This window comes from Poeciliopsis prolifica, unplaced genomic scaffold, assembly GCF_027474105.1.
Source record: "Poeciliopsis prolifica strain line A6 unplaced genomic scaffold, Auburn_PproV2 SCAFFOLD012, whole genome shotgun sequence".
Taxonomy (NCBI): domain Eukaryota; kingdom Metazoa; phylum Chordata; class Actinopteri; order Cyprinodontiformes; family Poeciliidae; genus Poeciliopsis; species Poeciliopsis prolifica.
The window spans coordinates 12136011-12151365 of NW_026562387.1; positions in this window are offsets into that span (position 1 = coordinate 12136011).

Here is a 15355-nt window from a genome sequence, read left to right on the forward strand (position 1 = left end):
CAGCGAGATGTATATCTTGGCAGAGCCACAGAGAAACCCAGTGTATTCTGTCTTCATAGCGACTCAGGTTATTTGTTTTCTCTGTATTAGATTGATTCCCTACTGCGTACCACTTGTAATGCCTGTCTGCTGTCTGCTTTGTCAGCTGTTAAGGTGAGCCTTAAAAGGGTCCTGCTTGGACAAGAAAACAGGAAAAAATCTAAAACGCAGCATAACTCTGACAATTGTTAATAAGCGACAAGTCCTCAGATGTTTTCTTTTTTTTCTTTTCAGTAGAAAAATCATGATAAGAAAAGCTTACTTTTGCTTCTATTTGTTTATCATGCAATATATTTTTAATCAATGCCAATCTGCTTTTGGTATTGATCACTGAGCAAATGGCTTCTTGATATGAACTGTGAAACTAAATGCATTTGCCAAAGTTTGTTAAGCAGATAAAACAGATTTCTCTCTACTGTGTCGAAAACCAGCAATATATTATCCCATTTCCTTTAGACAAATGTTTGTTTGTTTTTTCAAACTAAACTGCAAATTGTGTTTATCACAGATAAATTAACCAATTCACTTCAGAGCAAAATTACAAAGCATATAATCAACAACTTTGCATTTAATGGACAGAGTGTTGAAGTAATATTGTTCATCACAGTGCCGTGAAAAAGAATTTGCTAATGCCAATCTGATCAATTATTTTGTACTTGACCTGCATTTAGCAGTTCTGAAAAGAAATGTTTTGCATTTTATTCACAAACTATCTGAGCAACTTAGCAGCCAAATGGATAATTTTTCATGTTCATCGCTCTTTATCAGGAACTACAGAAGACAGAAGAAACACCAGGGCAACCTTTATAACAACTCAGCATGAAACTAACAATGACAGAGAACAAGGAACTTCTATTACATTTATTCATGTTTCAAATCTATTGATAGTTGTTGATGCTCTTATAAAACAGTGGGGAAAATAGCAGATATAACAACTGCAGAAATAATTTTTAGCATTTAGTTCAACTCCTGTTGTACTTTTCTTATAAAACTTCTGTTGAGATAGTGGTATTCTGAAAATGTGATATTTACTGAGGTTATATTTGTTATAAAAAGGTTGATAGCCACTGCTATAGATCACATTTTAATTCACACATTTGTGACTCTCTTTGTTACATCATCTGTGAGTAACTGAGAGCAATGATGTTGCAAAAGATAGGAGTTGCTTTTGGATGGAAAAAATATGGTGCAGTTCTGATTGAACAAGGCTTGGCAGGCTTTGAATCTTTTCCCGATTTTGTTTAATAAAAGTTGAAGTCCCATAAATACATTATGCAACATTATCACTGAGGCATTGCCTTCCAGGCATACATTTTTGGCTATTACGGTATAATGAATACAATCTTTTGCAAATTTTGGCAAAGCTTACTTTGTGCAAGACACAAAGACATGATTAAACTGGCCCTGAGCTTCTTTCATCTTCATAAGAGGAAATTCCCCTAAGGTTCATAACATTTTGAATCATTCCGCATTAAAATGTCAGAGAAAAGCACTGTATTCACACCTGGGGTATACTGCTCCTCCGATAGCTGGTGACACCTGAATCCAGTCTGACAGCTACACAAGCAGCTGCTTACAACAGAGGCCTTCTGTTGTTAATGCTGCACACTTATCTAAGATATCCTGGGGCAATGTTGTCTATGCGGACAATACATCAAGCTGTGAAATTATGTGTGCTTGCCTAGAAACAAATGAAAGTCCCTGAATGTTTCCACCAGAAAGACTTGCCTGAGCCTGCTAGTAACATTTGCTAGCAGCATTTAGAAAAATTAATTGCTTTGAAACCATGGTACATAAAAAGAAAAGACATTTTAAAAAATAAAAAATATTGATCATATTACTATTTTCCACTTGGTAAAGGTTAGTTAAGGACTGCCTGATCATCTTAAAAAAAAAAAAAAAAAAAAAAAAAAAAACTCCATTGGTTTGAACTTTAGTTCAGATGAGCCCAACACATAATTTTGGCCAAAATAATGTTTTTGAAAACTACAAGACATATTCTTGGACCAGCCATAAATTGAATGAACATTATGAGAAAACTCACTGGGGAAAAGTCTTAACGAGTTAATCGGAAAAAAAGGTTGAAACTTTATGGCAAGTAGATTAACCCATCTTTAGCCCTGGGACTGTCATTCAAATATCTTTAATGAATGCACTGTTTACTTCCACTTTCAGGTGAAACATAAAACAGTTGCATTCATACAGTAATAGAGTTCATTTTTTATTCATTTCACTGACGGCTGTAATTCGAGGCACTTGGATAGGATTGCCTGAAGACGGTCCACAATCTCCTCGTACTACAGTGAGCTCGCTCAGACTCTTTATGACAAAATGAAGTGCTACTCCTAGTTCACACTTCATTACCCACAGTAATGCCTAAGCACAATGATGTATGGAATTCTTCTCTTCCCTATTCTTGCTTCTGGCAGGGAAGGCTTGCCAAACTTGTGAAAGTGCTCCAAAGAAATGTCTCAAACATGTGTCAAATTTGTCTTGCATTTCTACACTATAAGGATGAAATACATGAAGGTATTCATGAATAAAAACTCTAACCAACTTTTGAATTGAACACATCACAGACTGTTTCATTAAAAGTGTTCAGTTCCCAGGCGAAATGTCTAATTTAATTTTAAGGCTACAATAAAGTTAATCCAAAAGTGAACTGATTTAAACCTATCTTTCATTTGTATTATGATAGAAGGGGAAAAGCATGGTGGTGCAGTTTCCAACACCATGGTTGAACTCTTTCACATTTTGCCACTTTAGAAAAAGAAACTTATATTATTAGAAACATACCAACACAAGACTGACTGAAATGTTTCCTCCAATGGTGGAAAATATTTCAAGCTATAAAACATTCGTACCAATAGTTATTCCTTTGTAAACTCTGGCGTTCAACTCATGACTACAGACTAAAACAAAGACGTAAAACTTCTGACACAGTGTACCCTCCCCTTGCTGCCCATCAATAACCACACCTTACATTTTCTCTCAATGATACGCTTCCCTTTTCACTTCTCCTCCAACATCATGCCATTAATCATCCACTCACCCACCTTAATCACCCTAAAGAGACCACTGTGGGCAAAGTTAATTGGAATTGTGTGGTAACCCATATAAAATGCAGATTGAAGACCCACTAACAGAGAAAAAGAGTGATAGGCTGAGAGTGCAACACTTAATGGAAGCACATAAGAGTATCTTAAAAAAAAAGAGAGTAGGAACTACTGCCCCCTTAATGGTCTTAAAGTAGTACATAAAAAGCTGCAGTTTTTTTTTTTTTAATCTTGATTCTAATGAAGACCTTTATATAACTACTAAATTTATTGAGTTACTTCACATTTTTTTATTCCAGCAAGTACAAATTACTTGAATAATGTAACTGGCACATTACTTTAAGATAATGTGAATCTAAGATAATTAGTTGTAATTAGCTGTAAAAACCAATGGAATACATAATAAATAGCACTCTGGAAGAAATACCAGGTCTGTAAGCCATGCTGAATTCACCAAGGATCTCAACTATTGACTGATGCAGTACGTAGACCCGGCACAATCTTGAACAGGACAAAGCAGGTACAGGAAGTTGAAAAGTCTGTAAATAAAATTCTAAAAGCTGGATGATGAGTTAAAAATAATAAAACAAAACTAAGAAAAAAAGCTAGATTCACATCTCTTACCAAAGTTTTTAATTATATTTATTATGGAAAACAAAAACTTCTGAGTTCCATGGTATTAGTTGATTAGAGTCTGATTAAAAACAAACATTAAGCAAATTATATAAGAGTAAGAAGGTCATTTCTTTAGCTTTTTTTTAAAAAAAATCTCTTTGTGTTGTTGTTGTTAAACAGCCATATTTTTATTTTTTCAAATATAATATTCTAACTATCCTACGTGAAAAATCATACTTAAAAATAAAAATAAAAAAAATTCTTCTAGTGGCAGGAGTAACTAATTTCCTCCCAGATAATGATGAGTGTTCCATGAGAGGGCCCTCTGAAACCCTCATTAATTTTTTTTTTTACTGTCAACAGTTTGCATCAAATTTTTTGATGGCTAATTGAGATGTGCAATACATCAAGCCTCGCATAAAGAGGCAAACTGAAATTAGCCACAGCCACAAGGCTTTTCCTTTCCTCAAACAATTAAAATAATTGTCGACATTGGCCAAATTGAGCTGAAAGAATATTTTTAACTTTGAGTGCCACATAATGACAAAATAGGTATATAGAGGCAACCAGACAAGTTTTAGCTTTTTTTTTTGACAAAAAAAAAAACTCTCTTTCTTTCAATAAAAAGTTAAGATAGCTATTTAGAGAAAATTTGCTTTGCTTTCTCAAGATCACCAGATTATTAAGATGTCACTACAGCAAAAGTTGCACTGCTTTAAACATCTGATACTGTAGTACGCACCTAATGATCAGCATGTAAACTGGGCCAGACTTATTTATATTTGTTCAAAGATCACATGAAACAGCATATATACTATGAATATGCACCACTGCTACAAAAGTAACACAGGTAGTCCCCAAATTTTGTCTAATTATTCCATTATCTTGATGCTAGAGTATCTGGCTACGGCTGTGTGTGTACTGCTGTAAAATCCCCTAGACACGCAAAATGCTTGGAGTGGTCAAAACTCCAGGCAGTTCAACCTACTTAATATTTACTGATTATTCGGTTAATAATTATTTGACCATTTGAGGTTAATTGTAGAATGTGTATAAAGTAGATTTAATTAGGGGAGTTGTCAACTCTTATTGGTAACTTTAAAGGGTTGCTTCTCAAGATAGTGCCCTGCTGGAAAACCCTTTCTGACTTTCAAATGAAAAAATAATTTTCAACATTCCTTTCATAACTTTAAATATGTAAATCTCACACCAATTACATTGCTAAACACATCTTGTCATGTTTTATATATGCCTTCCATGAGGTCCAAAATACGTCTGAGCTGCCTAAGCTAGTTCATAATACATCTAAAGCTATTGAGTAGAATTCGGGTTGCTCTCTAGTCACTTTTATATCCCTTTAATCATTCCTTAAAATAACAAGATAGTAGATAGATAGAAATTTGGATAGTTTAAAAAGCTCAATATCTTTTGTCTACAAGTAAAACTTATAATGCATCAATTCATTCCACACTGTGGAACATTTCAAGCCTTTTATTATGTGATCTGATGAATATATCTTGCAAATAAAACCTAAAATTCAGTGTCGTAAAAATGTTGATTACGTAAGATCAATAAAAAGGAGATTTTGAAGAAACAATGTGGGCTTATGGAAAGGATGCTTATTTCTATGCATCAGTTTGGATTTTTTTTGCATACATTATTGCATCAATGTGGAATGGTTTGGACAATCAATCTGTAGCACGACTGAGGTTTAAGTCCAGTCTGCATTAATAGAGGCCGTTAGGTAGCCTGCATTGTTGGGTTTGATTTGAGTTGTGTTTTCTGTTGCCCCCATGACTCTCACAAACTGTACTGTGTTATTCTTTATTTCTAATTAATCTTATGATATCTATCTCTGTTTCTTTGTGTTCTTCTTCACATAAGGTAGTCATTTCAAATGGAAAGACTGATGAAAGGTAATCACTGCTCTCAAGTAAATTTGATACTAATCAACTATTGTTTATTTGATAATCATTAACTCAATGAAAGAAGCAAAAAGAAAATTGCCAATACTAAAAATTCTCCAAACAGCTTTTGAGTTTCAGGTGAGAAACTCTTCGGACCAGTCATTAGAAAGGTATGAACTAAAGTGCTGTGACTCTTATCTCTTTTAATATGGTTTTTCATGGACATTAAATTGAAGATATTCGGTTCCAAACCTATTTTTTTCTGCTGTATCACTGGTAAATTAACCAACAAGTTACAGTCCTGCTAAACATTATGAAAACATGTTTGTGTAAGAATCCAGTTTTATAATTTCACTCGAAACAGGACACATTTTTCTCTCTCTCCTACTCTTTAACCAAGTAAGAGAGAGCACACATAGAGATGCAAATACCAGCTACTCAACTGAGATCAAACAGTCCCGATTATCCTCCCATTAACCTACAAAAACCTCCAAACAACAGTCACATGACAACATCAAAGTAAATCTTTTAAAAGCTCTTTGTTGGCTAAAATCTGCAGCAGGCTGATAATAACAATTATTCTTAACAGTGGATGGAGTCCATCCACAACCTAATTACAGGGTCACAATGTAAGTGGGCACTTAATTGCTCAATGACACTAATCTGCGTTGAGTTATTCAATTTTCTTTGTTAAAATACTGCTTTTCGGATGTAATTTGTCCTTTTCATGCTTGTCAGACAGGATTTGTCTTCTTCCCAAAATCAGGCGGAAAATCCTGATGGAAAGCTTAAAACAGATCGCTAGTGATGGCTGTTAATGCCAGCCCAAATGAGTATTAACCTATGCCCCTAGAATATTGACAGTGAACTGAAAGCTTGGCCCTAAAGAAATCCAGTTTCGAGAAGACTTTCTCGAGAGCAGACATCTGAATTCCAATGCTGTCAACTTTGCAGAATTAATTATGGAGTTAAGGTTTTGATTCACCTTCTCAACATCTGAAAGTGATGCAACACTGTACAACATACCACTACATCATGGATGAGTGGTGAAGAACAGAATTTGAACATTGAACTCAGTGGTTATGTGATATATATGTTACCACCATGTGTACATCTCAGTAATAAGACATTTGGTGCACGGCAATGGAGGTTAAAATTGTATGAGTGAACCCAGTTAAGAGATAGCCTCAATTTTCATATTAAAACTTTACCTACCACAGGTAAAGTTTAGGGAGAAACTAGTTTTAGTCTAACAACAGAAATAATATCCACATCTAGAGCCCTTATTCGTGCATACCCACTCTCGGCAGTCAGAGTCCTGCTATCGCTCGTATTGTTTCCAGGTACATAATGATGGCCGAGGCCTTGTTTGACAACAGATTGGAAAATACAGAGTATGCAGCAAAATATTTGTTCATGTGGCTGACTGGAGCTTGAGCAAACTCTCCTAAAATACATGATTTCCTTATCGTTAGTTTTCAGTGGTGTATTTGAGATGATTGCAAGTTCTGTTAGAAAACTGTCCTTTCATCTTAGTATTTATCATTTTCAAATTCTATAAGGCTTGCTGTCTGTTTTAGGTGATACAGATTATGGTAACTAAGGCCTCATTGACAGTATTATTTAGGTCTGTGCTGTTTATTGATTAACACTGTGGCCATGCACAAAGTCAGAATAGCGAAACTGTAATTTTCTCTCTCGTCAATAAAGCCATGAAAGAATACCATGCAAAATTTGGACTTGAACCTCCTCACATTTTGTCATGTTACAAACTCAAGCTTTTGTTTTGTTTTTGTTTTCTGTGATAGAAAAACAAAGCAGTACATAAAGTAAAACGTAAAAAGAAAAAGGAGGAAGCATTTTGAGATGCTTCTTTACCAATGTTGCACTTTTAAGGACTAGGGTTCTTGCCAATTTGTCTTTACAAAGTAGCTCAAGCTCATTCCGACTGTATGAAGTACATCTGTGAATGTCAGATTTCAATACACACTTTTAAATTTACTGTAATCTGCTGCTGGCATTGAGCATCATTATCTTTTGCATGCAAAGACATTGTTTAAAGACATGGCAATGAAGATCATGTCATAGAAGTTGCATATAAAGTTAAATAGTAAAGTATTTAATATTTTTTTTAAAATGCATGAATTTTACAACCCATGACACAGAAAAACATAAAAGTTGTTGAACTGAAAAATACTGTGACAATTAACTTGAAATTTTGAGTAAAATACCCTGCATAGGTAAAAAGAAAAATGACTGTATTACAAACAAGATGTGAAATACATCTATGTATGTCACAAAGACATACATAGATGTTTTTCAAAAACACAGCAATTTTTAAATAATCAGTTCCTCCTGAAAGTCACAAATGGCAGCATTTGCTATCCTCTTATGACAACTACGCAGAAAATTCCAAAGAACAGGTTTTATGAAATTTAATACCTTTGTTTTAAATGTTGTCATCACTTTTTTCAGTTTACTTTTGCAATCCAACAGTTAAATGGACACTTTCAAGGTTTTTAATAACACTACTTAATTGGCACGTCCTATAAAGTTGTTTGAAAAAAAAGAAATCAAAACAAAACAATTTTTTAATAGTATATTACCAGAAAAACTCATATTTTAAAAAGTTTACATTTTTAAAAAGTGATAAATTTGACTGATATTTTAAAAGTTAGAGATGAAAGTGCTGCAGTAAAATATAAATGTATTTTAAAGCTTTTTCCTCATCTTCATCCTTTCTAGCCAAAAAATATAGAGGGTTTTGGGGTGGACAAGATGAGGTTAATAACAGCGAGTCTATCCATTTGTCAATTTTTTTCTGTTTAGAGATTGTACTTTTCTGTCAGAAATAAACTGCTGGGTCAAGTGCTGTTCGATGTTCCTTCATCATTTAGGGGTTATTTTGAGAAACTTTCCTTTGAAAGCTGAAACATTCACTCACTGCCAGCAGAAGAATGAAAGGACCTGATGTTTGTACCTACATAAAAATATAAATACTTTCCAGTTAAAACTAAGCTGGCAGCTGGAATTAAGGGATGATGATATAATCATGCTCCTGCTGATATTTGTGCACTTCTGTCAAACTGTCTCTCAGAGCTTTACTCACTGGATTAGGCTGTTGACCAAAAAAAAAAAAAAAAAAAACTATATATAAAAAAAAAAAAAAAAATTCCCTTCTCACCCACCGCGGGTGGTTCTTATCCTCTGAGCTCGGGTCCTCTACCAGAGGCCTGGGAGCTTGAGGGTTCTGCGCAGTATCTTGGCTGTGCCAAGGACTGCACATTTCTGGACTGAGATGTCTGATGTTGTTCCTGGGATCTGTTGTAGCCACTGCTCCAGGGGGTTACTGCCCCGGGCCCCGATGACCACAGGCACTGTGGTCTTCACCTTCCAGGCCCTCTCCAGTTCTTCCCTGAGGCCCTGGTATTTCTCCAGTTTCTCGTGCTCCTTTTTTGATGTTGCAATCACTTGGTATTGCTACATCTACCACAACGGCTTTCCTCTGATTTTTATCCACTACTACAATGTCTGGTTGGTTCGCCATTACCATTTTGTCTGGATCTGGAAGTCCCACAGGATCTTAGCTCTGGTGTTTCTACCACCTTTGGGGGTGTTTCCCACTTTGATCTCGGGGTTTCCAGTCCATATTCTGCACAGATGTTTCTGTACACAATGCCTGCCACTTGGTTATGTCGCTCCATGTACGCTTTCCCTGCCAGTATCTTGCACCCTGCTGTGATGTGCTGGACTGTCTCAGGGGCCTCCTTGCACAACCTACACCTTGGGTCTTGTCTGTGTGGTAGATCTGGGCCTCTATTGCTCTGGTGTTTAGGGCCTGTTCCTGGCGGCCAGGATGAGGGCCTCTGTGCTGTCCTTGAGTCCAGCTTTTTCCAGCCATTGGTAGGATTTATTGATATCAGCCACTTGGGTCATTTGCTGGTGGTACATCCCATGTAGGGGTTTGTCCTCCCATGATGGTATCTCTGGCACCTCAACCTCCGTTCCCTGTTGTCTGAGACATTCACTGAGCACATTGTCTGTTGAGGCTTTGTCCCTGATGTATTTATGGATCTTAGTTGTTTCGTCCTGGACAATGGTTCTCACACTCACTAGTCCTCTGCCTCCGTCCTTGCGACTCGTGTACAGTCTCAGGGTGCTGGATTTGGGATGGAACCCTCCATGCATGGTTAGTAGCTTTCTAGTGTTAATATCTGTGGCTTTTATCTCCTCCTTTGGCCAGCTAATTATTCCAGCAGGTATCTGATTACTGGCAAGGCATAGCTGTTTATCGCACTGATTTTGTTCTTGCCATTGAGCTGGCTTCTCAGGACTTGCCTTATTCGTTGGAGGTATTTAGCTGTGGCTCCTTTCCTTGTGGCCTCATCGAGGTTGCCATTTGCTTGTGGTATACCTAGGTACTTGTAACTGTCCTCTATGTCTGCTATTGTTCCTTGTGGGAGTGAGACTCCTTCTGTGCGGATCACCTTCCCCCTCTTTGTGATCAGCCGACCACACTTCTCTAGTCCGAATGACATCCCAATGTCAGTGCTGTAGATCCTGGTGGTGGATCAGTGAGTCGATGTCTCGCTCACTCTTGGCATACAGCTTGATGTCATCCATGTAGAGGAGGTGACTGATGTTGGCCCCATTTTTGAGTCGGTATCCGTAGCCAGTCTTGTTGATAATTTGGCTGAGGGGGTTCAGGCCTATGCAGAACAGTAGCGGGGACAGAGCATCTCCTTGGTATATGCCACATTTGATGGACACTTGTGCAAGTGGTTTGCAGTTGGCTTCAAGGGTGGTTTTCCACAGCTTCATCGAGTTTGCAATGAAGGCTCTCAGAATCCTGTTGATGTTATACATCTGTAGGTATTCAATGATCCAAGTATGCGGCATTGAGTCATAGGCTTTCTTGTAATCGATCCAAGCCATGCACAGGTTGGTGTGTCGGGTTTTGCAGTCTCGGGCAACTGTGCGGTCTATGAGGAGTTGGTGTTTGGCTCCTCTGGTATTTACACCGATACCCTTCTGTGCCGTGCTCATGTGTTTATCCATGTGTTTGCTTATCTTGGCCGCTATGATGCCTGACATGAGCTTCCAGGTTGTGGAGAGGCAGGTTATTGGTCGGTAGTTGGGTGGGACTGGACCCTTTGATGGATCCTTCTGGATTAGGATTGTCCGCCTTCAGTTAACCATTCAGGTGAGTCCCCAGCTTTGTAGCTGGTTCATTTGGCCTGCCAGTCGCTCATGGAGAGCAGTGAGTTTCTTAGCCAGTAGGCATGGATCATGTCAGGCCCTGGTGCTGTCCAATTTTTCATACCTGAGACTCTTTCTTGACATCTGTCACAGTGATGGTTACCGGGGCTTGCTCAGGGAGGTTGCTGTGGTCCTCTCGTAGAGAGATCAGCCACTGTGCATTGCTGTTGTGGGACGCCTCCCTTTCCCATATGCCTTTCCAGTATTGTTCAGTCTCCAGCCTTGGTGGGTCTGCTCTGTTGTTATTACCCTGCCATTGAGAGTACACTTTAGCTGGTTGAGTGGAGAAGAGCCGGTTAATCCTTCTGGATTCATTCTCCCTTGTGTATCTCTTTAGAGATACACAAGAGTTGTAGATCAGCTCATTGGTTTGGTAGGGATCGTTCTCAATGCTGCATTCACATTCTCAATGAGACTTTCAGATGGTACTTCACTCAGCCGTTGTAATTGGCGCCGAGGAGGCTGGTTGTCATTCGGGTCATGATTCTCTCTCTCAGGTCAGCAGCTGTCTCCTTCAGCTCTGTTTCGCTCATTGGGGCCGTGTATCCCCTCACTGGGTGGGGACTTGTAGTTAAGTCCCCACAGTTCTGACATCCGGGTTCCTCCCTTTTGCCGTAGCATTTGTGTGTATCTCGTCAATCTCAAGTTGTGATAGCAGTTGCCGTTTGCGGATGTTGGAACACTGAGCTACTAGTTGTTTAGCGCTTAGTGTTGACTGGGGATGTCGAAGTAACCAATCCTTCCCCAGTCTTTGCATGTAACCCCTCTGACTAGGGTTACTTAATTCCAACAGATCCACATTTTCATCTCTCGCCATTTCCGTCTTGTTCCAGTAGCCCATTTGTCATCAAGGTGCTCTGGTTCCCCAACACCTGACGCAGACCTTGTTTGGCCGGGCGACGTCTGAGCCGGCATGTTATGCAACTTAGTATCTCTCATGGTATGAGGTAGGCAGTAGCTTGAAGGGTCTTGCCTAAGGACCCAGACTGGATTCGAACCCTGCCCTCTCGGGTGATATACTGATGCCTTATGTATTGAGCTATCCAGTTATATATATATATATATATATATATATATATATATATATATATATATATATAAACTTTGTATCTCAGCCATAACTTACTTTTTACTGCACTGTGAATAGCTCCAAGGGCATGTTGCAGGTATTCATTATGAATCAAATTAGAGTATGAGTACTAAAATATGAACTCTGTAAATTTAACAAACAGGCCAATTTTGAAAATGATGTGGCTTTTTTCACCATTAGGATACAGGAATCAATGACTTTTGCATTTGGTGCAAGCATGGCAGAGGAGGACAATGCATTCATATTGTTTTTTAATTAAGCTCCTCCTGGTTGGTTAACAAATAAAGATCAATCCATGGCTTGGTAATAAATCAAAGTGTGAACCCAACAAAAAAATAGAACGTCACTGGTCTTGATGACCAGTAACGTGGGTTTTAACTTAACGATTGGTTTATCAAGTAGTTTTTGTATGGCAGTTTTCTTTTCTTTTTTTTTTGCAAGGACTAGAAAAAAATGTGCCAGATGAATTCCAAACAAATTGACTTCAATCCAGCACAATGGCTCAAGTGTTTTGACAGCATCATACTTCTGTGACTTCCTCCACAATGTCTTTCAGCTCTTGTTGGATGCCCTGCAACAACACTGTGTGACCAGAATCCCATTCGCATTCATCCCCTCTCCACAGCGTTTAGTCTCTATTGTTAGTACCTCACACATTAGCATCCGACTTATTATCATGCCCAAAGGTGGTAGCGTGGATCAAAGGCAAGGATGTACTGTTTAATATTTCTGCCTCATTACAGTGGAAGGGCTTTTGATTATTTGCCTTTGTGTGCCGTTGTCAATTTAATGCAGCGATGTCCTTTGCTGTGCAGCAGGAAGTGCAAAATTACTGGAGGCACGTCACTCCTAAATTAGGAAAGCATGGGAGCTGCTGCAGAGTGACTTTTATAAAGGCAGGTTCTGTAATTGGTCTTCATATGTCACCTGTCTGACAATGTTCCTAATTTGGAAAAACTCCTGTGCCCATCACATTATATATATATATATATATATATCATGACACATAATCCTTTCGGTGAATGATCATTACATCTTCAAGCTAGCTAAAATGCAAATGCTTATGTTCTTTTTGCTAACATATAACCAAACAATTTGACCACCTTTTACAAGAAGTTCTTGATGGATACAGTTAATATGTACTGAATGCCCCGTGGCCTTAAGTACAAAGCAACTGACTAATTCAGTCTGAATCAAAGCTACTACTTAATGCATCACACCATGCCATCAGTGAGCATAAGTGCTGCAGTCCAACCTTGTGTCAGTGTTATGCAGATCAGGCCATTATCTGCTCATTCACTGGTCTGAGAATGCATCCCTCATTTCTGGCTCTAAGACATCTCTTTGCTTTCTAAGCTATCCAGGTGGCCATATCTTGGTCTTATGTGCTTGAGTGGTCATAGGCAGAACCTCAGGCAAGCATGAAGGCTGTTATTGTTTACCATGGATGAATAAACAGAATGATGAGATGGGCTGGCAGACTGATGGCGCAAGAACTACCCTGGTGTCAATTCATTGATTCACTCGCAGGCCGAAGCCAATGGTGCCGATAGCACCGTAATCACCGCCCCCTCCTCTTTGACCACAAAAAAAAAAAAAAAATCAATGTCTCAGCTACAGGAAAGTAAATATTGGCTTTGTCAATACGTTGTCTCTTTCATAGAACGAGATTATATAGTGCGTCTTAATGTTTAACTCGAGCCATATTTTCTACAGACAACCACTTCCACCTGTTAGGTCATGCAGCAGCTATTAAAGTATTGACAGAATGAGATTAAGTACTTTAGTTAAAGCCGGGAGTAATGATCAAATCTTTCAAAACTTTTGTGTGCAGTGGATTAAAAAAGGGTTTTGTGTAGAGGAATACCATATCATTTAGTATTCCTCCTGAAATTTTGACATCCAGTCATATGAATATCAAGATTCCAGGTTTTTAAGAGAAAAAACAAGTTTGGGAAAACATTAATTTTATGGATCCACCATTCTTAACGTTGCTATTAGCTAAGGGAAGCTTGCTAATACATTTGATTTGACTGCAAATCTATTAGTTGTAAATGTGTAATCCACATGAATTCATTAGAAGCAGCCATAGAAATACAACTAGTAATGCCACTGCAATAGAGAAGTTAAAGTTGAAGAATGCATTGCTGTTAGGTGGACATTGTATTACATTTAGAAATGTATAAAACAAGTGTGCAAGGGTAAGTAGCATCTCGGTAGGTGTTAACCTTGTTCTCTGGAGGAGCCTACACTCCATAAAAGCTGTGCAGATCAGTAATTGGGTTAAATCAGTGCAGAATATCCATTTCTTCTTTCAGGCACTCAGACTTATATATCCATATTTTTTACCCAGTACCTACATGGTAAGATACTTTCCTCTTTTTTTTTTTTTTTTTTGGTGTTTTATTGGTTATATACACATGATGATAAGCACAGTAAAACTGCACGATGATCAATTATCAATATTTTTGAGGGTTTTAAAGAACCTAAATAAACCAAACAACTAAATTCATAATATAAATTAACTTTCAGGTGTTTGTGCATGTTTAAGCCATTGATTTTAGATGAGGAGACTCTACCTTTTTGAACCAAATGGGTATTCCTCGTTGTATATTGTCGGTGGTGTAGGGGTTATATGGAGAATCAAAGATGTTTTTAAAAGCTCCCTGGTTCCTCTTTGACCAATGCAAGGTGTGCGTTCTTATTATTCTCATACAGCTGAGTTTGTTCCCTTCTTACAAGCTGTTCCCACTTTTGTACAGTTATGTTGACAATATAATTTTGGTGGTGAGCTCCATGTGTTTGAGGGTTTATTTTTTTTTATTTTATTTTTTTTCTGATTGCTTTCAGCGTCTTAAATGTGTAGAAAAAGTAAAACACCTGCTTTCCTTCATGGCTATGGAGTCCAGCACTGCCCCCTGTCACTGCAGCACAGTAGTTTCTGCCTCACTCTGTGCAGTTTGTATTTATGGCCAATCAGAAAAAGTAAATATGTCACTCTCAAGCATTAAATACATTAGTCAGACTATGCATCATCAGGATGTGTAGCACATATCAACTACTTGCTTCATTCACTGTGTGAGAGACAGCGCCACCTGAGGTGAGGCATAGAACAGCACTGTATCACCCTGCACTTCTTTTATATGCTCGAACAGTCAAGTAGGCAAACAGTTTTTCTCTACACATCACCTGCTTCTCCTGTCTTCAAAAAATTGTGTTAATATTGAGTTAAATTTTGTTAATATTGAGTTATGTCAATTCTGTAGTACTGGTGTGTAGAATATACTGCATCTCTAATTTGTATTACTCTTGCCACTATTTTATTTCAGGTTCTGAAAGCCAGACAGCACATTTCAGATGCTACTGTACCGGATGTGTAAAAGACAACG